The following is a 26,075-nucleotide window of genomic DNA, read 5'->3' on the forward strand; positions in this document are numbered from 1 at the left end:
TCTGAGTTAATACACATGTCAGTAATTTGTATAAATGTCTAGTCAGAGGTTCTTTACGCACACAGTAACCATTTATTATACTACACCACCCCCTGGTGGTTCAATTCGAACATTACAACACAGATCAACAGAATGGAAAAATAGCTAGACAAAATAATGGTATTTTTGGCAGAAGTTTTTAATGTTCATTTGGTAATCTGTTGACTGTGAGAAATTGTAATTATGCACTGTGTCATGAATAGTAATATAAAGAACCAGGTGTAAATTGCCTTAAATGCATACAGCATAATATCATTTTACTGATTTCATAAACATAACTTCACAAGAAGCTTTTTTGAATACATGATAGAAGTGTAAATTATATGGCACAATAAGCATGGACAGGAGAGGAGTAACACCGTTGAACACATGTAAACCACTAGAGAAGCCAATTACTTTTCAGTGTGTAATGTCAAACACAATCTTACATGTTTTACCGTCAGATTGGGTTTTCTGAACGTAACATGGACTGAGACCAGAACAAATCACATGGTCCGTGTGCTAGTACTGTATGGTCTTTGTGAGTACTTAATAATGGTAAGACAAACTGATTAGAAAAACGAGTTTAGCTCCCAAACATCCAACAGCCTTGAGTAGATTTCTTAATAGCCACCAACATAATGCAAACAAATGTATAATAAAAACTGGTTTTGAAAAACAGAGACAAAATAAGATCATAACCGGCAGATATCAACTTCTCAACATCTGACAGCTGTAACCCTTGCCACTGTGTCAATAACAGCAATAGCATTATTTTAACTACAACAACATATACAAAATTGTATATTTAGCATTTCTTCCATTACAATATTATTTGTATAGCATATTTCATACGCAAACAAGCACATTTCTGAAAAGATGCGGTAGAGAGGTCAATGGAACGCAGACCTTAGGGGACAGAAGAAGGACGCCGGATTGGCGCACATTCAACAAGTCTGATCTAACAAAGTGAATATTTGTGAACAGGCCCACAATGTGGTTACTAAAATTAGATTATGATATATTTGCCAGTTTTCACAGAATAACATTTAAAAGTTGTTTATTTTCGGGTTTAGAAGAAGTGACTGCTAAATGCTAACTCTTGTTCGTATAAGCTGGTAGCATAGCTAGCATTTAGAAATCGGTCATGGTAGTCAAAGTCGCTTTTAACTGCAATGCAGTTGATTGGTGATTACATGAACATGTATTGGGGTTGACATCCATACACTCATTATACTCAACATACAGTAGTGTGGAATACACATATAAACAATAGCCTAAATGTAGGATCATTTTGCTGGGGGGCAATGAAGAGACTCAGGATCTTTTCCCCATGCGTTTCCGTGGCATTTCCATGTTTGTGTCGAGTTCCATTGACCTCTTTACCGCATCTATGATGTACAATAAATTATGACAATCACAGTAGGCCAACAAAACCACAGGCCAAGCCGCTCTGATGTCATAATACACAGCATGTCCATTCTGATGTCACAGGCTGATGATGTCACAGGCCAGGTTATAGCAAAGTCATAATTCAGGACTGACAGTTTGTCCATTGTGATGTCACAGAGCCAGGCATTCTGATGACATCACAGGGTTGAGCCATTGTGAGGTCATAATGGGAGGCTAGACAGACTCCTCCTCTGATTCACTGTCTGTGTTTGGCTTGGTCAGCCTCTCCAGCTCCTCCCCATCCTACACAAACACAAAGGAAGCATGGTGGAGATTAGAGAGGAATAACACCAGAAAGACGAACGTCTGAAAGCAGTGGGTGGATGTGGTGTGTTAGCGTTTACCTGCTGGATGTCGATGAACAACGGCGATTAAAAACCATGTAGAATCTAGGGAAGGGCATTTTACATTATTTCACTATTCAAATAATATCAGGATATTTTTGGGAATATACAGATAATTATAATGACTCCCTTGATCAATTAGTATGACGCAAATGCAGAGGTAAAACAACAGAAGGCTGTTTTACTCCGTAGTTTTGGGTTAAAAGCAACAGTAAAAGAGACGATAGAACTGATTGTCTTACAAAAAGGTTCTGGTGAGTGTTTTGCATCGATCTGTGTCAGGTCTTCTGGAAACTGTTAGGGGCTCGCCAGTAATTGCTATTTGAAGTGGCGAAAAGTGGCAACGCACAGTTATAAAAACAATATTCAAAAGTTTATTTTTTTAAGTATTTAAAATGTCATGGTATATCCTTGTAGGTAACAAGGATAATTTAATTTATAACAAAGCCTTTTCAATGTTGAAATAGGGCTACAATAAATAAAACATGTAAATGAACACTTACTCAAGTAATCGAATGCTAACGTATGTTCAGATATCCTGATATTCGATTAACTGTGCCCATCCTTATTAGAATCGACAGGAAATGAACGGCCAGAGGCGATAGGACGGCCACAAACTGTTTTTTGGTACACTAAGGATTTGAGGAAGGTTTGCTGATCCTAGATTTATGTCTACAGGCAATTTCCACACAGAGCCTCCATAGATAGACAACCTCCTACTGATCATCATACTCTAACCAACCTAATTGAATACATCTATGTACCTACTGTAATGCAGTTACCCAGGGCTAAGGCTGTGGTGGGAATCTAAACTCTGTTCATTACACAGAATCACATTGGTTTCCCCACAATCTAAATCATTATTACACACAAATGAGAATCACGGTTGCCCTCAGTGTGCATGTGTGTTTGCCTGTGTCACACTGTATATGTGTGAGAGTGGGTTGTGTTTATGTTTGGGTTTCTCTCTCTCTCTGTGTGTGTGTGTGTGTGTGTGTGTGTGTGTGTGTGTGTGTGTGTGTGTGTGTGTGTGTGTGTGTGTGTGTGTGTGTGTGTGTGTGTGTGTGTGTGTGTGTGTACACACACACACTACTGGTCAAAAGTTTTAGAGCACCTACTCATTCAAGGGTTTTTCTTTATTTTTACTATTTTCTACATTGTAGAATAATAGTGAAGACATCAAAACTATGAAAGAACACATGTGGAATCATGTAGTAACAACAAAAGTGTTAAACAAAATATATTTTATATTTGAGATTCTTCAAAGTAGCCATCCTTTGCCTTGATGACAGCTTTGCACACACTTGGCGTTCTCTCAAACAGGTTCATGAGGTAGTCACCTGAAATGCATTTCAATGAACAGGTGTGCCTTTGTGGAATTTCTTTCCATCTTAATGCGCTTGAGCATATCAGTTGTGTTGTGACAAGGTAGGGGGGTATACAGAAGATAGCCCTATTTGACCAAGTCCAAGTCCATATTATGGCAAGAACAGCTCAAATAATCAAAGAGAAACGACAGTCCATCATTACTTTAAGACATGAAGGTCAGTCAATACGGAATATTTCAAGAACTTTGAAAGTTTCTTCAAGTGCAGTCGCAAAAACCATCAAGCTCTATGTTGAAACTGGCTCTCATGAGGACCGCCACAGGAAAGGAAGTCCCTTTGTTACCTCTGCTGCAGAGGATGAGTTCATTAGAGTTACCAGCCTCAGAAATTGCAACCCAAATAAATGCTTCACAGAGCTCAAGTATCAAACACATCTCAACATCAACTGTTCAGAGTAGACTGTGTGAATCAGACCTTAATGGTCTAATTGCTGCAAGGAAACCACTACTAAAAGGACACCAATAAGAAGAAGAGACTTGCCTGTGCCAAGAAACACGAGCAATAAACATTAGACCGGTGGAAATTTGTCCAACTGCCGTATCTTTGTGAGACGCGTTGTGGGTGAACGGATTATCTCCGCATGTGTATTTCCCACTGTAAAGCATGGAGGAGGTGTTATGGTGTGGGGGTGCTTTGCTGGTGACACTGTCTGTGATTTATTTAGAATTCAAGGCACACTTAACCAGCATGGCTACGACAGCATTCTAGAGCGATACGCCTTCCCATCTGATTTGCGCTTAGTGGGCCTGTCATTTGTTTTTCAACAGGACAATGACCCAACACACCTCCAGGCTGGGTAAGGGCAATTTTACCAAGAAGGAGAGTAATGGAGTGCTGCATCAGATGAACTGGCCTCCACAATTCCCCGACCTCAACCAAATTGAGATGGTTTGGGATGAGTCGGACCGCAGAGTGAAGGAAAAGCAGCTAACAAGTGCTCAGCATGTGGGAACTCCTTCAAGACTGTTGGAAAAGCATTCCAGGTGAAGCTGGTTGAGAGAATGCCAAGAGTGTGCAAAGATGTCATAAAGGCAAAGGGTGCTTATTTGAAGAATCTCAAATATAAAATATATTTTGATTTATTTAACACTTTTTTGTTTACTACATGATCCATATGTGTTATTTCATAGTTTTGATGTCTTCACTATTATTCTACAATATAGAAAACAGTCCAAATAAAGAAAAACCCTTGAATGAGTGCCTTAGGAAAGTATTCAGACCCCTTGACTTTTTCCACATTTTGATTAGGTTACAGCCTTATTCTAAAATGGATTAAATAAAACATTTTCCTTATCAATCTACACATAATACAAAAACAAGTTTTTTGAAATTCCTATAGTATTTAGACCCTCAAGATTGAACCCAAGTGCATCCCGTTTCCATTGATCATCCTTGAGATGTTTCTACAACTTGGAGTCCACCTATGGTAAATTCAATTGATTGGACATGATTTGGAAAGGCACACACCTTTCTATATAAGGTCCTACAGTTGACAGTGCATGTCAGAGCAAAAACCAAGTCATGAGGTCGAAGGAATTGTCTGTAGAGCTTCGAGACAGGATTGTGTCGAGGCACAGATCTGGGGAAGGGTACCAAAAAAATGTCTGCAGCATTGAAGGTCCCCAAGAATACAGTGGCCTCCATCATTCTTAAATGGAAGAAGTTTGGAACCACCAAGACTCTTCCTAGAGCTGGCTGCCTGGCCAAACTGAGCAATTGGGGGAGAAGGGCCTTGGTCAGGGAGGTGACCAAGAACCCGATGGTTACTGACAGAGCTCCAGAGTTCTTCTGTGGAGATGGAAGAACATTCCAGAAAGACAACCATCTCTGCAGCACTCCACCAATCAGGCCTTTATGGTAGAGTGGCCAGACGGAAGCGAATCCTCAGTAAAAGGCACATGACAGCCCGCTTGGAGTTTGCCAAAAGGCACCTAAAGGACTCTCAAACCATGAGAAACAAGATTCTCTGGTCTGATGAAACCAAGATTGAACTGAACGCCAAGCGTCACGTCTGGAGGAAACCTGGCACCATCCCTGCGGTGAAGCATGGTGGTGGCAGCATCATGCTGTGGGGATGTTTTTCAGCGGCAGGGACTGGGAGACTAGTCAGGATCGAGGGAAAGATGAACGGAGCAAAGTACAGAGAGATCCTTGATGAAAACGTGATCCAGAGTGCTCAGGACCTCAGACTGGGGTGAAGGATCACCTTCCAACAGGACAACGACCCTAAGCACACAGCCAAGACAACGCAGGAGTGGCTTCGGGACAAGTCTCTGAATATCCTTGAGTGGCCCAGCCAGAGCCCGGACTTGAACCCGATTAAATATCTCTGGAGAGACCTGAAAATAGCTGTGCAGAGACACTCCCCATCCAACCTGACAGAGATTGAGAGGATCTGCAGAGAAGAATGGGAGAAACTCTCCAAATACAGCTGTGCCAAGCTTGTAGCGTCATACCCAAGAAGACTAGAGGCTGTAATTTCTGCCAAAGGTGCTTCAACAAAGTACTGATTAAATGGTCTGAATACTTATGTAAATGTCGTATCAGTGTTTTTTATTTTTAATACATTTCAAATATATCTAAAAACCTGTTTTTGCATTGTCATTATGGGGTAGTGTGTAGATTGATGAGGGGGAAAAAAACGATTGAATCAATTTTGAATAAGGCTGTAATGTAACAAACTGTGGAAAAAGTCAGGGGTCTGAATACTTTCCGACTGCACTGTATACATTCAAGCATGTCCTCACCCCTCGTGACCTCTGCAGCACCTCTCCGTTAATGACGCGCAGCTTCTCGCGCTGCAGGACGTACTCAGGGTCTTTGGGCCGGCTGGCGTTGTAGACAAAGATGGCGAGCAGCACCACGGGCGCCTGCAGGAAGAAGTCCAGCGAGGGGTGGAAGTCAAAGAGGAAGAGGGACAGGGCCGTGACCAGGACTGTAGTGATCTGGCCGGTCAGCACGTGGAACATGTTGTCTCTGAACTTCAAGATAAACGCCACCGACAGGCCCAGGGCAGCTTGGGATAAAACATTTGATATATTAATAATGTACATACTGATAATGATGGATCAATAATAATGCATTTATAATAATCAACCTCAGGATGAACGCCACTGACAGGCCCAGGGAAGCTACTGATACATTTCGTAATGTCTTAATAATAATGAATATATTGATTATGATGTATCAATAATAATGCATTCCTAATAATCAGCCTCAGGATGAATGCAACCGACAGACCCTCGCTGTCAGGAATAATGGATCAATATATTAGTAATGAATAGTGTATCAATAATCATGCATATACCATATACACAGTACATACTGTACCTATTCATGCTAATGAATGAACCAGTCCTTTACATTGTATGAGGTTAATTCATCAACAGTAGCACCAGTGTGTACGTGTGTCCTACCAGTGACCAGCACCAGTCCCAGTGAGTAGACGTTGTGACCGTAGAGGAGGCCACAGTGGACGGTTAGACCCCTCGCCTCGCCCCCTAGACCCAGAGTCAGACCGTTGAACAGCATGCCAAACATGTACCTGCAACCACATACACAGATTTTTAGACAGATGGGGTGTGGGTGTTTGTGTGTAGTTTGGTGGTTATTGGGATGTTTGAAAGCTGTGTGAATATGTGCGTGTGTGTCATATGTTTGCATTCATACATGTGTGTGCCAACATTCACATGAGTTCTTACAGTTTGCTGTTCTGGATGAAGATGCTCTCTTGGAGCTGGTCTCCCTCCTTGAGGATCTTCTCGTTGTAGATGTTGGCCATGGAGGAGATAAAACACTGGAGCACCAGGAGGATGTGACCCATGCCCAGAGAGCGCAGAGTCCCCATCAGCCTCCCCCGCCACGCCTCAGCCTGTCCCGGCAGCACTGAGCTCCATGTGCTGGAGTTACTGGGAGCGAGGGAGGGAGGGGAGACAGCAGGAACACTTACTTAGACTGACTTATTGACAGGGAAAGGAGACTTGTGGTGTCATGCAGGATGTGTGAAGATGTCCTAATACAGACACTGTACAGAGGAGTGCTGAATTCCACATTGACTGCCTCCCTTCCTCCTTCCCTCCCATCCATCGCTCTGACAACCTTTCGTTCCTTCGTTGCTCCTCTAGCTGTGTGTAGAGCAGGCAGCTGTTGGTGGGTGGGGAGAGGGGGCTGGGGTGGAGGCCCGGCATCGCTATGGCCCGTTGGCTGCCTCCCGACCCCGTCGTCAAGGAGACAATGGACAGGAAAAGGATGACCAGGGAGGCCCACTGCACCCAGGACAGGCGTCTCCTAGGGGCGAGGAGGGGAATAGCAGCGGTCAGAGATGAGTCCTTCAACATAGGCTGACCCTAAATGCTGATCTGAAATCAGATTACGATTTTTCCTCAATAATGGTTAAAGCTGTTATTGTTTTTGTTAATAAAACGGAAGAGAGGTGCATTCAGTATTGTGGTAAAAAAAAACTGTTGTTTGAAATAACTTTTGTTGTTGTAATATCGCAAACGGTCGTGCCAGTTTCACAAAGTACGGATTCCAGCTTTAAAAAGGACCAGTGCAGTCAAAAACATGATTTCCCTGTTGGGAGTAATACTGTGAAATTGTGAAAATGACGATAATGCCCTTTAAGTGTAATTTTTTTATTTAACTAGGCAAGTCAGTTAAGAACAAATTCTTATTTACAATGACGGCCTACCACGTCCAAACCTTAACCCGGACGATGCTGGGACAATTGTGCGCCGCCCTATGGGACTCCCAATCACGGCCAGTTGTGATACAGCCTGGAATCGAACCAGGGTCTGTAGTGATGCCTTTAGCGCTGAGATGCAGTGCCTTAGACCGCTGCACCACTCGGGAGCACCACTAAGATCTGTTTGAAAAGCGCCTGAAATTTCAGCCAGTTGTGGTGGGATGTAGTTTTGAACTGTCTAGTGACATCACCAAGTAGTAAATTAGTTAATAGACCAATAAGAAAGAGTACCAAACCTCTCTGCCAATAACAGCTAGGTTTCCCCTCACCACTCCCAGACAGTCCTAGTTAAATTGCTCCTTGCTAAGAAGCTATTTTTGTTTATTACAGTAAGGTACTTAATTCTTACCCAGAAATGATTTGATATTGAGATAAAAACAGCTACATTGGTTAGGGTTGTGTCAGGGTAAGCTGATCCTAGATCAGTAGTTACTGAAACTTTTACCTCGAGTGCCACTATCAGCTATGTAAACAAACATATAGGTCCAGTAGAGAACACTATGTCCAGAACAAAACTGTGACTTACTTCAGCACAACTCTGAACAGGATAGCTGTGGTCAGGATGACAAAATTAGAGAACAACACAGCCATGGCCTGTGGGGGAAAGGAATCAGAGACAACTGAGACTTTAACATTAGCATTTAAAACACTGCAGTGTGTTATTATTAAACTCACAGGCTGTAGGTAGGTCATGACGTAGAAAATGATGAGGTTATCCAGAAAGTAAAGGAAGGCGGGGACGGACCACTTCATGAAACTCAGGAAGGCAGAGCCCGAGGAGCAGCCCAGCTCTCGACATGAACGACCCTCTGGAATACATACACTTTAATCTCCCTCTCTCAGGTACATTCTTGCTCGACAACAACAACTCTAAACATTCTGAATTATGACATTGGACAAGATGGCGTCCTCTCCCTCAGTGCCCATCTCTTACCTCTGACCATGACTCTGAGAGACATGCCAAGACAGAAGAGCAGCTTGAGCCCCTCTGCCAGCAGGTTGACAGACGCAGGGAGGAAGTCATACTTGTTCTCTATAGGTCAAAGAAGAGAAGAAACAGTTACATAAAACCATTGATTTAAACTGAAGTCCATGAATGATAATGTAGTACTAACGTGTGTTGGCAGAGAACTTGAGCAGCAGGATGCGAGAGGTGCCCAGGGTGACGAAGCCCAAGCCCAGGGCCAGAGTGTACGCTGAGGAGCGGGAGCACAGCCTGGGACACAGTCTGGAGCACAGCCGGCAGGACGCCATGGTGTGGGCTCACACACACGCAGGGCTCCTGGCTCACTGAAACACACACAACAAAACCACTGTGAGCTGGTATATGAGTGCAGGCCAAGAGCCGACATGTAGGCAGAGCACGCAGAGGTGGGAAAATAAGAAAAAAGCAGTAAGAGCAGAGAAAACAAAGACAACAGCAGTAAGATAAGCCTTCAGTGTCCGCAGCACACAGCCCAGTGCTGAGAGAAACTGTTCACAGCCTAACCCACCCCACTCTAACCCTGCTAGTTTCACATCACTCTCTATACAGTTGACTACAGCAGTACATTTAGGCCTAGATAGTGGCCACATTAAAACTCCTTCCACTCTCCCTCTACTAACACAACATCCCAAACAGGTCTAGCTATTCTGCTCCTCTCTAAAAGCCACAGGACATGACCTAGGCTATGTACAGTAACTAGTGTTGTCCTTAAAGTATCCACAGTTATCACCTCTTTGCGGAATCTTCCTGTTTGTCTTGCTGAATAGAAGCATGTGAGAGCCAGACAGGGCCAAACACAAGACACACACCGAGGGTTTTCTTCCAGAGTACAGTTACACAGTTCAACTGCAGTTATTATTATATTAGCTGAAATGGTTGCTAAAGTAATGTGCAGTGTTTACCAAAACAAACAAATGAACAAAAGGTCACATTGTGGCTATTTTAAATTATGAATAGAGGTCATGCTATATTTTCATTAAAACACCCTGTTATAGGACAAGTTGTATATGAAGACTAATGTGTGCATGGCATGTTGCCTATAGCCAAATGCAATGGCAATATGTAATGGCAATAGGCTTACTGTACTTTAGGACAATCTGTTAAATGCAGGCAGGGCTATACAAGCTAATGCAGGTGCATGGGCAAGTCATCAAACGCCTAGTCATACATACAAGTCATACATTTATCAAGCTGTATTTTGATTGTTCACATAAACTGTCACCACAATAGCAAATAGCAATTAACTAGATACATTAGTTAGTTAGTTAGCTAGCTTCATCCAGCTGCTTGATTGTTTGGTGGGGTCTCAAGAATGTAAACAACGCACACAGCACTGTCGAGCACTGCCACCTCGAAAATGTCCACAAAAACTAAAGTTTCTCTATGAAGAGTAGGCTACGAAATCCTGCTGTTAAAATTCAACCAAAAGCAAGAGTTTGTACTTAGCTAATAGAAATCGTACATTTTCTACAGCTTTCTGTCTACACATTGCAGACAGTCAAACTGCTTCGGGTTTGCTTCCTGGTAGCCTTGGACGCGCGCAAGCGCAATGGGTATGAAACGGGGATTGGCGACGTCATGTTTTAACGTATTTAGAATATGCACTATTCAGAAATCACTCGCCATTTCCTGGCTGCTAAAATTCTAATAGTTCACCTAATTTCAGTTTATGTGACAAAACAAGCAAGTACAGTGTAGAGAATCATTGTATAATCTAAACCGCTGTGAAATATATTTTCCATAACCAAAAATGTTGTATTTTGAGTTGTTTAACGCTGGTGTACAAAACCAAAAGTTAAATACGCAACACCGAAACTTAAAAACGAGAGGGATAGAAATAGCGCAAATAGAACAGATCTACCGCTTTTTAGACTTGCTTTCAATGAGAATGACATATCTATAACTACATTTATGTGAATTTTGTTTGGTCACCCAAGAAGGTATGTATTGCACCTTAATTGCATACTAGGATTGGTATACTGAATTAAAATTCAGACTAATGTCTGTGATTATGCAATCCCTTGTCAACACTGTGCTGTTTAGTAGGTCCACTGTCTAGCAAGAAACAAAAATAGTTATACAAAGGTATGAGTGCAAGTTTGCCATTGTCTTTCCTTTTGTTTAAAAATATATGACTGATTACAACTTTAGTAAGTTCTGTATACTCATTGCATAGGAATTTGTGCAGGTAGTAACACAGGCTCAGGTATAACACAGATATGACAACCGGGGGAGAAATCGCAGGTTGCCTTTTAGTTGAATTTTAACCTGGTTCCCTACACTTACCATTCTTCCCTATTTCTCCAACCATTGTCGTGCATGGGCTATTGCTGAACTATCTGTCCCTGATGATGAATGAACAGGACCAGGCTTATCATGGAAACTTTTTGGTAAAGCATCTGTGGGATACCCATGGTGCACAGTAAGGAATGAAATATTATCTTAAAGTCTGAGGTCTGGAACAGTTCTGAGTACATATCAAAACAAGAGTGTCATCTCCAGTGCGTAGTAACATGTGTGAAGGAAATTGCTTCACTAGGAGTGACTAACAGTAAATCATGTGGTTTCAATTAACAAGATTGAAAAAATACGTTGGATGTTTGTTTGTCTGTGTGTCTGTGTCTGTGTGTGTGTGTGTGTGTGTGTGTGTGTGTGTGTGTGTGTGTGTGTGTGTGTGTGTGTGTGTGTGTGTGTGTGTGTGTGTGTGTGTGTGTGTGTGTGTGTGTACTTTTGTCTGTGTCCTGTGATAAAGCACAGAGTGGACTCTTCTTGTCAGATAACAGTTTCCTGTCATCCAGAACAGACAGACTGTCCACACCTGGAGTTCCAACCCCAGATATGAGGCTTCATTCCTGGAAATGGACTCACCGTCTCCTGCCTCTCCTGGTGCTCTTCTCGGTTCTACTGTCCCACACTACAGCAGAGCAGCACTCAGACAGAAAGAGATACTACTATATTGCTGCTGTGAACATAGACTGGGACTACACAGCTAATGGACCACACAGGTAAAACTAAAAACTAGTTAATAGCTTTATATGAGATTTACTATATTCCTTTTTTTCTGTGACCTTTTGTCTTTGTGTTGGGTCCTGCATGTGAAGTTGAATCTCTTTGACCTCGCTAAGAGCAGTGTTAATTCAAGTGTTTGGCATATGCTGTTGACTACATTACAGATTTACTGAGTTGATTTGGCTCTTGTCTTCTTGGAGGGTGTATCGTGTAATTGTTTGATCTGGTGGATAGGTCATGGTAGCACCACAGTGCTCTCTCACTTGTGTTCCATTGAATGGAACATGGGACAAAATGAAACCTTACTGTTCTTTCTTTATATCATTGTGTATATGTCAAGTATCTCTATCAATTATGTGACGAGTACAGTCTGGTTAGAAGGCAATATTGTCCTCATTGGAAAAAGTTAGGCTTTAATAATTATGTTTTATGTTTTAACGTATAGTCAATACATTTACAATCTCCAGTCAAGTTCTTGATTATTATCACCTTTATGATGTGACCCTAGACTGGGGGATATAAAAGGATGTACATGATAATTATGTATTTACGTTACTGAATTATGTGTTGAATTTGTCTTTCTATATCATCCACTGTATGTTTCATATTGGGTCCTTTTCTGTTCATTCACTGTTTGTGTTTTTCCATTGTTGTCTAGGTCTGGCCCCTCCTATAGGAAAGTGGTGTACAGGGAGTATGACAAGGGATTCAAGCAGGCCAAGACCCATCCTTCCTGGCTAGGTAAATTCTGTTTATGCTTTGGCGTTTTCACCGTTGTCGGGTAAATTATGTGTATGAGTCTGGGCTATCCCACATTAGTGAATGTTACTGTTTCCCCATACAGTCACAACCCCACCTCAAGTTCCCTCATGTACTGTATGTGTGTCTTTCAGAGTGGTTGGAATAAAGAGAACATTATATTTTCATTGGACCTTCTACTCCATCTTCTTTTCTGACCCAATGACAATGTATCATGTTGAATGATGAATTGAATTTTGCACAGCAAAATCAATGGTGTGAATTTAACTCTGAAAGTGTCAAATGTACACTATTGTCAGTGAACTGAACTTGTAATTTTAATAATTTAACTGTTGCCGTGTTCCCCATTTTACTTTTAAAGTTTTCAAAGGAACTCGATTCTGGTGTTTGCTTATGTCATGTTTTGTCTTTGATCTTCATGTCTTGTCCCTGTGCTTCCCTCTGCTGGTCTTATTAGGTTCTTTCCCTCTTTCTCTCTCTCTCTCTCCTCCTCCCTCTCTCCCTCTCCCGCTCTCTCTCTCTATCGTTCCGTTCCTGCTCCCAGCTGTTTCTCATTCTCCTAACGACCTCATTTACTCTTTCACACCTGTCCCCTATTTTGCCCTCTGATTAGAGTCCCTATTTCTCCCTCTGTTTTCCGCTTCTGTCCTGGTCGGATTCTTGTTTGATGTTTGCTGTTCCTGTGTCCTTGTTCCGCCCTGTCGTGTTCTTTGCCTTCTTCAGATGCTGCGTGTGAGCAGGTGTCTATGTCAGCTACGGCCAGTGCCTTCCTGAAGCGACCTGCAGTCTGTGGTCGCGTCTCCAGTCGTTCCTCTCTATTGACGAGAGGATTTCAGTTCCTGTTTTGGATTGACCATTGATAATATCCAGGAGAATCATTATTTGTTTAATACTGGAATAAAGACTCTGTTACTATTACGTCGCTTTTGGGTCCTCATTCACCAGCATAACAGAAGAATCCGACCAAGATGGACCCAGCGACTATGGATTCTCTCAACACTGCCGTCGGGTTCCAGGGAGCAATGCTCGGCAGACACGAGCAGGAATTGTTTGCTGCTCGTCATGCCGTTGAGACCCTGGCCGCTCAGGTCTCCGATCTCTCTGGACAGTTTCAGAGTCTTCGTCTTGTGCCACCAGCTACTTCCTGGTCTTCCGAGTCTCCGGAACCTAGGGTTAATAACCCACCATGTTACTCTGGGCAGCCCACTGAGTGTCGCTCTTTTCTCACCCAGTGTGATATTGTGTTCTCTCTCCAGCCCAACACGTACTCTAGTGAGAGAGCTCGGATCGCTTACGTCATATCACTCCTTACTGGTCGGGCTCGGGAGTGGGGCACAGCTATCTGGGAGGCAAGGGCTGAGTGTTCTAACGATTATCAGAACTTTAAAGAGGAGATGATACGGGTTTTTGATCGTTCAGTTTTTGGGAAGGAGGCTTCCAGGGCCCTGGCTTCCCTATGTCAAGGTGATCGATCCATAACGGATTACTCTATAGAGTTTCGCACTCTTGCTGCATCCAGTGACTGGAACGAGCCGGCGTTGCTCGCTCGTTTTCTGGAGGGACTCCACGCTGAGGTTAAGGATGAGATTCTCTCCCGGGAGGTTCCTTCCAGCGTGGACTCTTTGATTGCACTCGCCATCCGCATAGAACGACGGGTAGATCTTCGTCACCGAGCTCGTGGAAGAGAGCTCACGTTAACGGTGTTTCCCCTCTCCGCATCTCAACCATCTCCTCCCACCGGCTCAGAGACTGAGCCCATGCAGCTGGGAGGTATTCGCATCTCGACTAAGGAGAGGGAACGGAGAATCACCAACCGCCTTTGCCTCTATTGCGGTTCTGCTGGACATTTTGTCATGTCATGTCCAGTAAAAGCCAGAGCTCATCAGTAAGCGGAGGGCTACTGGTGAGCGCTACTACTCAGGTCTCTCCATCAAGATCCTGTACTACCTTGTCGGTCCATCTACGCTGGACCGGTTCGGCTGCTTCCTGCAGTGCCTTGATAGACTCTGGGGCTGAGGGTTGTTTTATGGACGAAGCATGGGCTCGGAAACATGACATTCCTCTCAGACAGTTAGGGAAGCCCACGCCCATGTTCGCCTTAGATGGTAGTCTTCTCCCCAGTATCAGATGTGAGACACTACCTTTAACCCTCACAGTATCTGGTAACCACAGTGAGACCATTTCCTTTTTGATTTTTCGTTCACCTTTTACACCTGTTGTTTTGGGTCATCCCTGGCTAGTATGTCATAATCCTTCTATTAATTGGTCTAGTAATTCTATCCTATCCTGGAACGTTTCTTGTCATGTGAAGTGTTTAATGTCTGCTATCCCTCCTGTGTCTTCTGTCCCCTCTACTCAGGAGGAACCTGGTGATTTGACAGGAGTGCCGGAGGAATATCATGATCTGCGCACGGTCTTCAGTCGGTCCAGAGCCAGCTCCCTTCCTCCTCACCGGTCGTATGATTGTTGTATCGATCTCCTTCCGGGGACCACTCCCCCTCGGGGTAGACTATACTCTCTGTCGGCTCCCGAACGTAAGGCTCTCGAGGATTATCTGTCTGTTTCTCTCGACGCCGGTACCGTGGTGCCTTCTTCCTCTCCCGCCGGAGCGGGATTTTTCTTTGTTAAGAAGAAGGACGGTACTCTGCGCCCCTGCGTGGATTATCGAGGGCTGAATGACATAACGGTTAAGAATCGTTATCCGCTTCCCCTTATGTCGTCAGCCTTCGAGATTTTGCAGGGAGCCAGGTGTTTTACTAAGTTGGACCTTCGTAACGCTTACCATCTCGTACGCATCAGAGAGGGGGACGAGTGGAAGACGGCGTTTAACACTCCGTTAGGGCATTTTGAATACCGGGTTCTGCCGTTCGGTCTCGCTAATGCTCCAGCTGTCTTTCAGGCATTAGTTAATGATGTACTGAGAGACATGCTGAACATTTTTGTTTTCGTTTACCTTGACGATATCCTGATCTTTTCACCGTCACTCGAGATTCATGTTCAGCACGTTCGACGTGTACTCCAGCGCCTTTTAGAGAATTGTCTCTACGTGAAGGCTGAGAAGTGCGCCTTTCATGTCTCCTCTGTCACATTTCTCGGTTCTGTTATTTCCGCTGAAGGCATTCAGATGGATCCCGCTAAGGTCCAGGCTGTCAGCGATTGGCCCGTCCCTAAGTCACGTGTCGAGTTGCAGCGCTTTCTCGGTTTCGCTAATTTCTATCGGCGTTTCATTCGTAATTTCGGTCAAGTGGCTGTCCCTCTCACAGCTCTGACTTCTGTCAAGACTTGCTTTAAGTGGTCCGGTTCCGCCCAGGGAGCTTTTGATCTCCTCAAGAAGCGTTTTACATCCGCCCCTATCCTTGTTACTCCTGACGTCACTAAACAATTCATTGTCGAGGTTGACGCTTCGGAGGTGGGCGTGGGAGCCATTCTGTCTCAGCGCTTCCACTCTGACGATAAGGTCCATCCTTGCGCTTACTTTTCTCATCGCCTGTCGCCATCGGAGCGCAACTATGATGTGGGTAACCGCGAACTGCTCGCCATCCGCTTAGCCATAGGCGAATGGCGACAGTGGTTGGAGGGGGCGACCGTCCCTTTTGTCGTTTGGACTGACCATAAGAACCTTGAGTACATCCGTTCGGCCAAACGACTTAATGCACGTCAAGCTCGTTGGGCGTTGTTTTTCGCTCGTTTCGAGTTCGTGATTTCCTATCGCCCGGGAAATAATAACACCAAGCCTGATGCCTTATCCCGTCTCTTTAGTTCTTCTGTGGCTTCTACCGACCCCGAGGGGATTCTCCCTGAAGGGCGTGTTGTCGGGTTGACTGTCTGGGGAATTGAGAGACAGGTAAAGCAAGCACTCACTCACACTGCGTCGCCGCGCGCTTGTCCTAGTAACCTTCTGTTCGCTCCTGTCTCTACTCGTCTGGCTGTTCTTCAGTGGGCTCACTCTGCCAAGTTAGCTGGCCACCCCGGCGTTCGGGGTACGCTTGCTTCTATTCGCCAGCGGTTTTGGTGGCCTACTCAGGAGCGGGACACGCGTCGTTTCGTGGCTGCTTGTTCGGACTGCGCGCAGACTAAGTCAGGTAACTCTCCTCCTGCCGGTCGTCTCAGACCGCTTCCCATTCCTTCTCGACCATGGTCTCACATCGCCTTAGACTTTATTACCGGTCTGCCTTCGTCTGCGGGGAAGACTGTGATTCTTACGGTTATCGATAGGTTCTCTAAGGCGGCACATTTCATTCCCCTCGCTAAGCTTCCTTCCGCTAAGGAGACGGCACAAATCATCATTGAGAATGTGTTCAGAATTCATGGCCTCCCGTTAGACGCCGTTTCAGACAGAGGTCCGCAAATCACGTCACAGTTTTGGAGGGAGTTCTGTCGTTTGATTGGTGCTTCCGTCAGTCTCTCTTCCGGGTTTCATCCCCAGTCTAACGGTCAAGCAGAAAGGGCCAATCAGTCGATTGGTCGCATATTACGCAGCCTTTCGTTTCGAAACCCTGCGTCTTGGGCAGAACAGCTCCCCTGGGCTGAGTACGCTCACAACTCGCTTCCTTCGTCTGCTACCGGGCTATCTCCGTTTCAGAGTAGTCTTGGGTACCAGCCTCCTCTGTTCTCGTCCCAGCTCGCCGAGTCCAGCGTTCCCTCCGCTCAGGCTTTTGTCCAACGTTGTGAGCGCACCTGGAGGAGGGTCAGGTCTGCACTTTGCCGTTACAGGGCGCAGACTGTGAGAGCCGCCAATAAACGTAGGATTAGGAGTCCTAGGTATTGTCACGGTCAGAAAGTGTGGCTTTCCACTCGTAACCTTCCCCTTACGACAGCTTCTCGCAAGTTGACTCCGCGGTTCATTGGTCCGTTCCGTGTCTCTCAGGTCGTCAATCCTGTCGCTGTGCGACTGTTTCTTCCGCGACATCTTCGTCGCGTCCACCCTGTCTTCCATGTCTCTTGTGTCAAGCCTTTTCTTCGCGCCCCCGTTCGTCTTCCCTCCCCCCCCCCCCCGTCCTTGTCGAGGGCGCTCCTATTTACAAGGTACGGAAGATCATGGACATGCGTTCTCGGGGACGTGGTCACCAGTACTTAGTGGATTGGGAGGGTTACGGTCCTGAGGAGAGGAGTTGGGTTCCATCTCGGGACGTGCTGGACCGTTCGTTGATTGATGATTTCCTTCGTTGCCGCCAGGGTTCCTCCTCGAGTGCGCCAGGAGGCGCTCGGTGAGTGGGGGGGTACTGTCATGTTTTGTCTTTGATCTTCATGTCTTGTCCCTGTGCTTCCCTCTGCTGGTCTTATTAGGTTCTTTCCCTCTTTCTCTCTCTCTCTCTCCTCCTCCCTCTCTCCCTCTCCCGCTCTCTCTCTCTATCGTTCCGTTCCTGCTCCCAGCTGTTTCTCATTCTCCTAACGACCTCATTTACTCTTTCACACCTGTCCCCTATTTTGCCCTCTGATTAGAGTCCCTATTTCTCCCTCTGTTTTCCGCTTCTGTCCTGGTCGGATTCTTGTTTGATGTTTGCTGTTCCTGTGTCCTTGTTCCGCCCTGTCGTGTTCTTTGCCTTCTTCAGATGCTGCGTGTGAGCAGGTGTCTATGTCAGCTACGGCCAGTGCCTTCCTGAAGCGACCTGCAGTCTGTGGTCGCGTCTCCAGTCGTTCCTCTCTATTGACGAGAGGATTTCAGTTCCTGTTTTGGATTGACCATTGATAATATCCAGGAGAATCATTATTTGTTTAATACTGGAATAAAGACTCTGTTACTATTACGTCGCTTTTGGGTCCTCATTCACCAGCATAACAGCTTAGCTCTACTGTAGCGTAATACGCAACACCTACAGTGTAAAACATAACACTTGATTTGGCGTAAAATGGACTCCCTTTGCTAAGTGCTGACTCTGTTACACTTTCTCAGTGTAAGAAATGAACACCTGCAGTTTTACAGTAAATCATTTTTGGCTGTTGTTTTAACACTGTATGGTGTAAAGTCTAATTTGCATATTTCCCAGGGTTCCTTTTCTTTTTGAGTAAATTGTAGAGTTAACACCCATGACAGTATTTGTTAGTGACAGAGACATGGTTGTTGAATTATTTCCTACTAAAGGCCTGTAGTTTTCACCAAGTGATTTCCTGGATAAGCGTCATCATTAAAATTAAACTATAACAATACATTACATATATCATAAGCACTTATTTATTGGCTTAGTGGTGTTATGAACTTCTGGTTTACAAGCCACAGCAGGCCTGCAAGTCACATTATGCTGGCTTGTAAAGTGATATGTAATACCTATAGGAATCCAGCCAGAGTTAAGATATCCAATGGTTGGAATTTTTATTCACCTGCAACTTGCATTCAGAACGACTTTCAGGATTAGGACACTTCATGAAAAACACTACTTAAACCATTTATAGTGGAACAATCATTTCAGTAACAGGTGCAATACATCTAACTGATTGGATTAGTTTAGAAACATTTATTTTATTTATCTTTGTGTAGTATAAGATTAAGCAATCAATCAACGTACAGTACCATTCAAAACTTTGGACACACCTACTCATTCCAGGGTTGTTCTTTATTTTTTACTATTTTTGACATTGTAGAATAATAGTGAATACATCAAAACTATGAAATAACACATGTGGAATCATGTAGTAACCAAAAAAGTGTTAAAAAAATTCAAATATATTTTATATTTGAGATTCTTCAAAGTAGCCACTCTTTGCCTTGATGACAGCTTCGCACACTCTTGGCAGTCTCTCAACAGCTTCATAAAGGTAGTCACCTGAAATGCATTTAAATTAAACGGTGTGACTTGTTCAAATTTATGGAAAAGCAGCCAACATGTGCTCAGCATATGTGGGAACTCCTTCAAGACTGTTGGAAAATAATGCAAAGGGTGTGCAACACTGTCATCAAGGCAAAGGGTGGCTACTTTGAAGAATCTATTTTGATTTGTTTAACACTTTTTTGGTTACTACATGATTCCATATCAGTTATTTCATAGTTTTGATGTCTTCACTATTATTCTACTATGTAGAAAATAGTACAAATAAAGAAAAACCCTTGAATGACTAAGTGTGTACAAACATTTTACTGGTACTGTACATGCAAAAGCACAGATATTAAAAACAATCCTAAAAACAAATAGCTGCAGTAGCATGCTGGGAAATATAATAATGCTAGGTGTGGTTTTGATGGGACTGTTTTAATCTCCACAGTATAAAACAATAACTATGGTTATTAACACCAACACTGAGTGTTAATGTCACTCTTAGAGTGCGAATTTAACTTTTGAATAAAGACTAGAAATGTTATACTGAAAAATAAACACTGGCCAATTTGCTGTGTGCTATAGCGCCTTTAGTCACAAAGTGCTTTGCATTGTATGGGATGATATTGAGTCCACCACCACTAATGTGTAGGTCCCGAACAGTCATTCTGATTCCCAAGTAAAACAGAATTTTGAGTGACTAAAATATCACCAATAATATTGGTTTGGATAGTACTTTTTCTTCAATGGCTAACTACCAGGAAGTTCAAAAGACTGGCTGAGTGGGCAGGGAGCTTATATTCATGAGCTCTATGAGACACCTATGTCAAGCAACTTGGATGCAGTAAGTGGTGTTGCAGTAAAATCATCATGTAAATTTGGTGATGCACAAAGCAACTCAAACATCTCCCATTTGGCATGTCTCTTGTGATGCGGTTCACAGAAGCACTGACGGATGTGTTGACTTGACAACTGCGTCAGCGTTTTGAATGAACCCCCCTCTTTTGTTCCATGCTGGCTGAAGACCTAGCTAGCCAGTAACTAGCAAACACCAGACACAGATGAAAGGGGAAACATATAAGTATCTTTGCCATAGATGAATATGGTAAACTTTTGCTGACACCCTACAGTCAAATTTTGACACCAGTAGGGTAGCTATAGAACTATATAAACCACTCCCCTCTGCAAAGACGCTATCTCTGATGTAGGTTACAAGGTGATACTTATTTAAATTAGGTAAGAGAATATCATGTTACCATAGGTGTATTAAAATGAGCGTTAGGGTGATGTTACCCTAATAATGAATCCAAGTGTTTGACATGGGGGATGGGACCAGTAACTTTATCGTCAAACTTAATCAGTTTAGAAGCAACAGTCATTTTTCATACTTTGCTCATCATACTTTGATCTGGTTTCATCCAATTTCATGAAAACTTAGTTTTCATGAAATTGGATGAAACCAGATCAAAGTATGAAAAGTAACTTTTCATACTTTGAAACTAGATCAAAGTATGAAAAGTAACTAAATTAGCAGCAAGAACATCCCTCTTAACCAATATGTTTTTGTTGTGTTTTGCAGGGCTCCTTGGGCCCACCATCCGTGGTCAAGAGGGAGAGACCATTGTGGTCATGTTCAAGAACATGGCGGATTGCCCTTACACCCTCCATGCCCACGGGATCGCTTACGGGAAGCAGTCAGAGGGTGGGTACAAACCAATGATGTCGTCTTTATTAACTGCCCTATCAGAGCTCATTGGTGGTTACTTTTGAATTTGGGATTTTTTTGACAGGTATTCCCACAAAGTGTTCTCGTCCAGAATTCTACAGATATCATTTATTAAAATCTGTCGGAATGTCCAACAATTTACAAGGCTAGCCATGGTTGTTGTCATCATGACTGTGGTAACTATGTGGAAACAGTGAGGTATTCTATCCCAGACAGATTCACCCATCCTGTGGCCTAGACAGTCATTGATGTGGTTGGAGAAGGGGACTTAGGGCATTTTGAATGTTATTCATTCAGTTAAGTACACATGTTGTGCAACACAAGCAGCTGTGTTTGGCCTTTTCATTAATATTAACCAGGACAGACAGATTAACAGTACTAAAGTCCAAAGGATACTCTCTAAAACCTGTGGAAATCCATGATTTCCTCTAATAAAGCCCTGGGGGGGTTGAGAGATGAGTTTTGTAAATGCACAGTATTATTACTCTTTAATTCATTCTTAACTCAAAATTAATTGTGCCATTGCAAGGTTATGTAATATTGTAACAAGTGGGAGTAAATAGACCTCTTAAATTCACCAGATTGTCCTAGATTCTAAAACATTTTATGAAGATGGTTTGCATATTTTGGAGATTAGTCATTTGTTAAATGTTAACTGGGGTCACTGTAAATTGTACGTTTATTTAGAGTATAGGTGAATCAGGCCAGGTGACCAAGTTTTAACCTTGTACAACATCAAGACAAATTCTGATCATTAAATGGCAATTAAGTTCTTTCTCATTCTGCTTTATTTTATTATTATGAACCAAACATGTCTCCCTTTAGGCTCCCTGTACTTTGACAACACGTCTCAATTTGAGAAGGAAGATGATGCGGTGCCCCCTGGAGGTGAACACACATACTACTGGGAGGTGACATCAGACGTTGTCCCCCGGGCCGCAGACCCCTCCTGTCTCACCTACACCTACCTCTCCCACTTTGACATTGTCAAGGACTACAACTCAGGACTGATCGGCACCCTGCTCATCTGTAAAGCAGGTATGTAAATGTAAATGTGAAATGTATGAGGCCTATTCCTGACACAGTGCCATAAGTACCAAAACAACCATGTCAGTAAGTAACCAGAAAGAAATCAACTGAACCACCCTCTGTACCTCCCTCCAGGTAGTCTTGACGTGTCTGGAGAACAGGTGTTGTTCCACCAGGAATACGTCTTCCTCATGGGAGTGTTGGATGAGAGTAAGAGCTGCTATAAGCCAAAGATGGACAGTGCCACTGCCACTCAAAGCCACATCAAACACACAATCAATGGATACACCAACGGATCAGTGCCAGGTCAGTCAGTCAGATCCTCTCTCATCACTCTCAGTTCTGCTGATATCTACAGATAATGGTTGTTGTGCTTTAAGTCGTTTAGGTTGTCTGCTTTAGTTGTTCCATCCCAGCTGGTTATTGCTTGGAACTATTGCTTCCACCTAATCCTTTCTCAGATTCTATGGGTATAGGGCGTGTAGTGGGCTCATTCCTTCCTCAAGTCTGTCCCCCTCCCTGTCTTCTCTCCATCTCCTCCTCCTGTCCCTCCCTTCCCCCCAGGTCTGACTGTCTGCGCCCACACCCCTGTCAGCCTGCACCTGGTGGGCATGAGTTCAGAGCCTGAGCTGTTCTCGGTGCACATCAACGGGCAGGTAATGCAGCAGGCTGACCATCGGGTCTCCTCGGTGGGCCTGATCGCTGGCACTGCCACCAGCGCCAACATGACCGCCGTCAACACGGGCCGCTGGCTCCTCTCCTCACACACCAGCAAGCACCTGGAGGGTACGTGTCAATGGCTTGATGACATTCATATAACCGAGCTACACTCTTAGAAAAAAGGGTGCCAAAACAGTTCTTTGGCTGTCCCCATAGAATAACCCTTTTTGATTCCAGGTAGAACTCTTTTGGGATCCATGTAGAACCCTTTGTGGAAAGGATTTTACATAGAACCGAAAAGAGTTCTATCTGGAAACAAAACATTTTTATTTTAAAGGGTTCAGCCGAAGAACCATTTTAGGTTCTAGATAGAACCTATTTTTCTAAGTGTGTAGCCAGTATTATATTTGCATATGGGTTCTGAGAATATGTGTGGTGTGAGATTTACTGTGATGGGCCACAGAGTAGATTGAAGTTTATTCAGATGTATTGTAGTGTATTGACATTTTGAAATGCACTTTGAATCAAGTTTGATTGATTGAATGTGTAATGTTCTATTCCCAACATGTTAAATCAACATGACCCTCCTGAACAAACTAACTTCTCTGCTGTTGTAGCTGGTATGCATGGCTTTGTAGAAGTGAGGAGCTGCGAGGGCTTTAACCCTCCCAAACGTAAGCTGACCATCAAGCAGAAACGAGAGAGCCAGGAGTGGACCTATTATATCGCAGCTGAGGAGGTTGTCTGGGACTACGCACCAAACATGCCAGAATACATTGACAGGTAAACAGCTTTACAGATATTTATTGACTTACTCATTTCGCTTTACTTTAGCCCACAATTATTTATCTATCTAAACTAAATTCAGCCAATTTAGAATTGGGAAGAAATTCAGCTTAATACAGTAATAGATAATACCATCGTTGTATTTGTGACATGATCGCCACTTTGACATTCTCCATTAATCTGTTGACTAGTCTCAGTGTGACCTGACTTCCTGTGACATCACATCCTTTTCTCTCCATGTTTCTTTCAGTGACTTCAAGTTCAAGTATCTGAAGCGAAGCCCAGAGCGTATAGGCCAGAAGTATAAGAAGGCAGTGTACACGCAGTACAAAGATGCCACGTTCACTGAGAGGGCCGAAAACAAACAGAGGAAGATAGAGGTGGGCATCCTTGGCCCTGTCATCAGGGCGCAGATCCATGATGTCATCAAGGTGAGATACAAATGTTCTATTTTCAAATGCCCACTTTTTTCATGTGCCCAATTCTTAAGTTGTTAAGATGTGTATTCTACCTTCTTCTCCATGCAGGAACACTAAACTGTGTGTCCACAATTGTCTTTTGCCAGTGCCTTCTCAAGCATCTTTTCCCCACATTCACAGATTGTCTTTAAGAACATGGCCACACGACCGTACAGCATCTACCCACACGGACTGACCATCGACAAAGTAGCAGAGGGGGCCAACTACCCAGCAGGAGGTAACCAGACCCATGGGGTTCAGCCTGGCGAGACGCATACCTATGTGTGGCAGGTGATCGAAGAGGATGAACCTTTGGCAGGCGACTCGCAATGCCTGACCCGTATGTACCACAGTGCAGTGAACACACCCCGAGACATTGCCTCAGGCCTAGTTGGGCCTCTGCTCATCTGCAAGAGCCAGTCCCTCAACAAGAGGAATGTGCAGGTACTACACTGATACAACTTATACTCAATTACTAATACATTACTTCTAAGGAACATGCAGGTACTATACTACTGCTACTTCATTACTACTACTGCACTACTATAACATTTTACTACTACTACATAGGTACTGCAACTGGCCTCTCTTCTCTACTAATGCCATAACATAATTTAATACAATGTACTTTTACAGATTTTGGATGTACAGTGTTAAATTAAGCTTTGTCTCTGCAGCTGAAAAGAACAGAACAGCACGCCATGTTTACTGTTTTTGATGAGAATAAGAGCTGGTATCTAGATGACAACATTGCATCGTACAGTGAACCAGCAAAGGTCAAGAAAGAAGACCCAGAGTTTTATAAATCAAACGTTATGCATAGTGAGTATCACTCCCCTTCATCAATACAATTCATACATTTTAGAGACAGGAATGGTCTGGTATAGCCAGAATTATTGAAATTGAGAAAATGTATCATATACTAAATCTTTCCTCCTATCTAGAATGCACTCCACATAGAAGAATCACATTCATAAAAATCAACTGCCTATCACTGTCAAAAACTGTTCATATTCTGCTTCATATTCAGAATAATACTTTTCCAAAAATTTGACCACTTTCTTTATTGACTTAAATGGTATCATTTCCTCCCCCAGCGATTAACGGTTACGTGTTTGAGAGTGGTCAGCTGCTGGGCTTCTGCAATGGTGAGATTGTGACGTGGCACGTGTCCAGTGTTGGAGAGCAGGACTACATCCAGACTGCAACCTTCTACGGTCACACTTTCGACTTGAACGATCAGACTGAGGACTTCCTCAGCCTGTTCCCCATGACTGGAGAGACCATCACCATGAACATGGATAACATTGGTGAGTCAGCGGTTAATGAGTTAACTGGTCATACACTCCACACACTCAACTCCCAAACCTCTAACCCTTAGTTCTACAAGATACAATAGATAGGTTAGTGGTGGAAAATGCATTTGGGTCTTCAACCGTCAACTCTACAGCAGGCACAATACAGGATTAAGATGATGTAAAATGTTTCCTTTTGTTACGATTCAAAGACTAAATATGGTCTGTTCTTTTGTTAGGTGTTTGGCTGCTGGCTTCCATGAACTCCCATGAGACCACCAAGGGAATGCGTGTGAAGTTCAGAGACGTGGAGTGCTTCCGAGACTACGTCTATGAGTACGAAGACGAGACAATGACGGAGACAAAGAAGGATCCGAAGGTCAGCGCTGACTTCTCCATCTGGAAACCCATGGATATTAACGAGGCGAAAGATAAGGAGAAGAAGGATGAGGTGAAAGAGAAAAAGAATAAGGTGGAGATTGATGATTATACAGCAGGCTGGGCTGATTTTCTGGATCTTAGGTCAATCAAGAAAAAGACGAATGAGACGGACGTGGAGATGTTGGATCTCTCTATGTACGACTACGATAGCGTTGATGTGCCTGATCCCGACGGAGACGCGAATGCAAACCACACCTCATCGTCTTATGATGCACCTACAAACACGTCATTG

General features: G+C 43.7%; 1 pseudogene; it reads right to left on the minus strand.

Moving 5' to 3' along the window:
• Positions 1-157: 157 nt before the first annotated feature.
• Positions 158-26,075, minus strand: part of LOC139538606 (UDP-sugar transporter protein SLC35A5-like) — a 103,975-nt pseudogene continuing 78,057 nt past the window's right edge.

This window comes from Salvelinus alpinus, chromosome 14, assembly GCF_045679555.1.
Source record: "Salvelinus alpinus chromosome 14, SLU_Salpinus.1, whole genome shotgun sequence".
Lineage (NCBI taxonomy): Eukaryota > Metazoa > Chordata > Actinopteri > Salmoniformes > Salmonidae > Salvelinus > Salvelinus alpinus.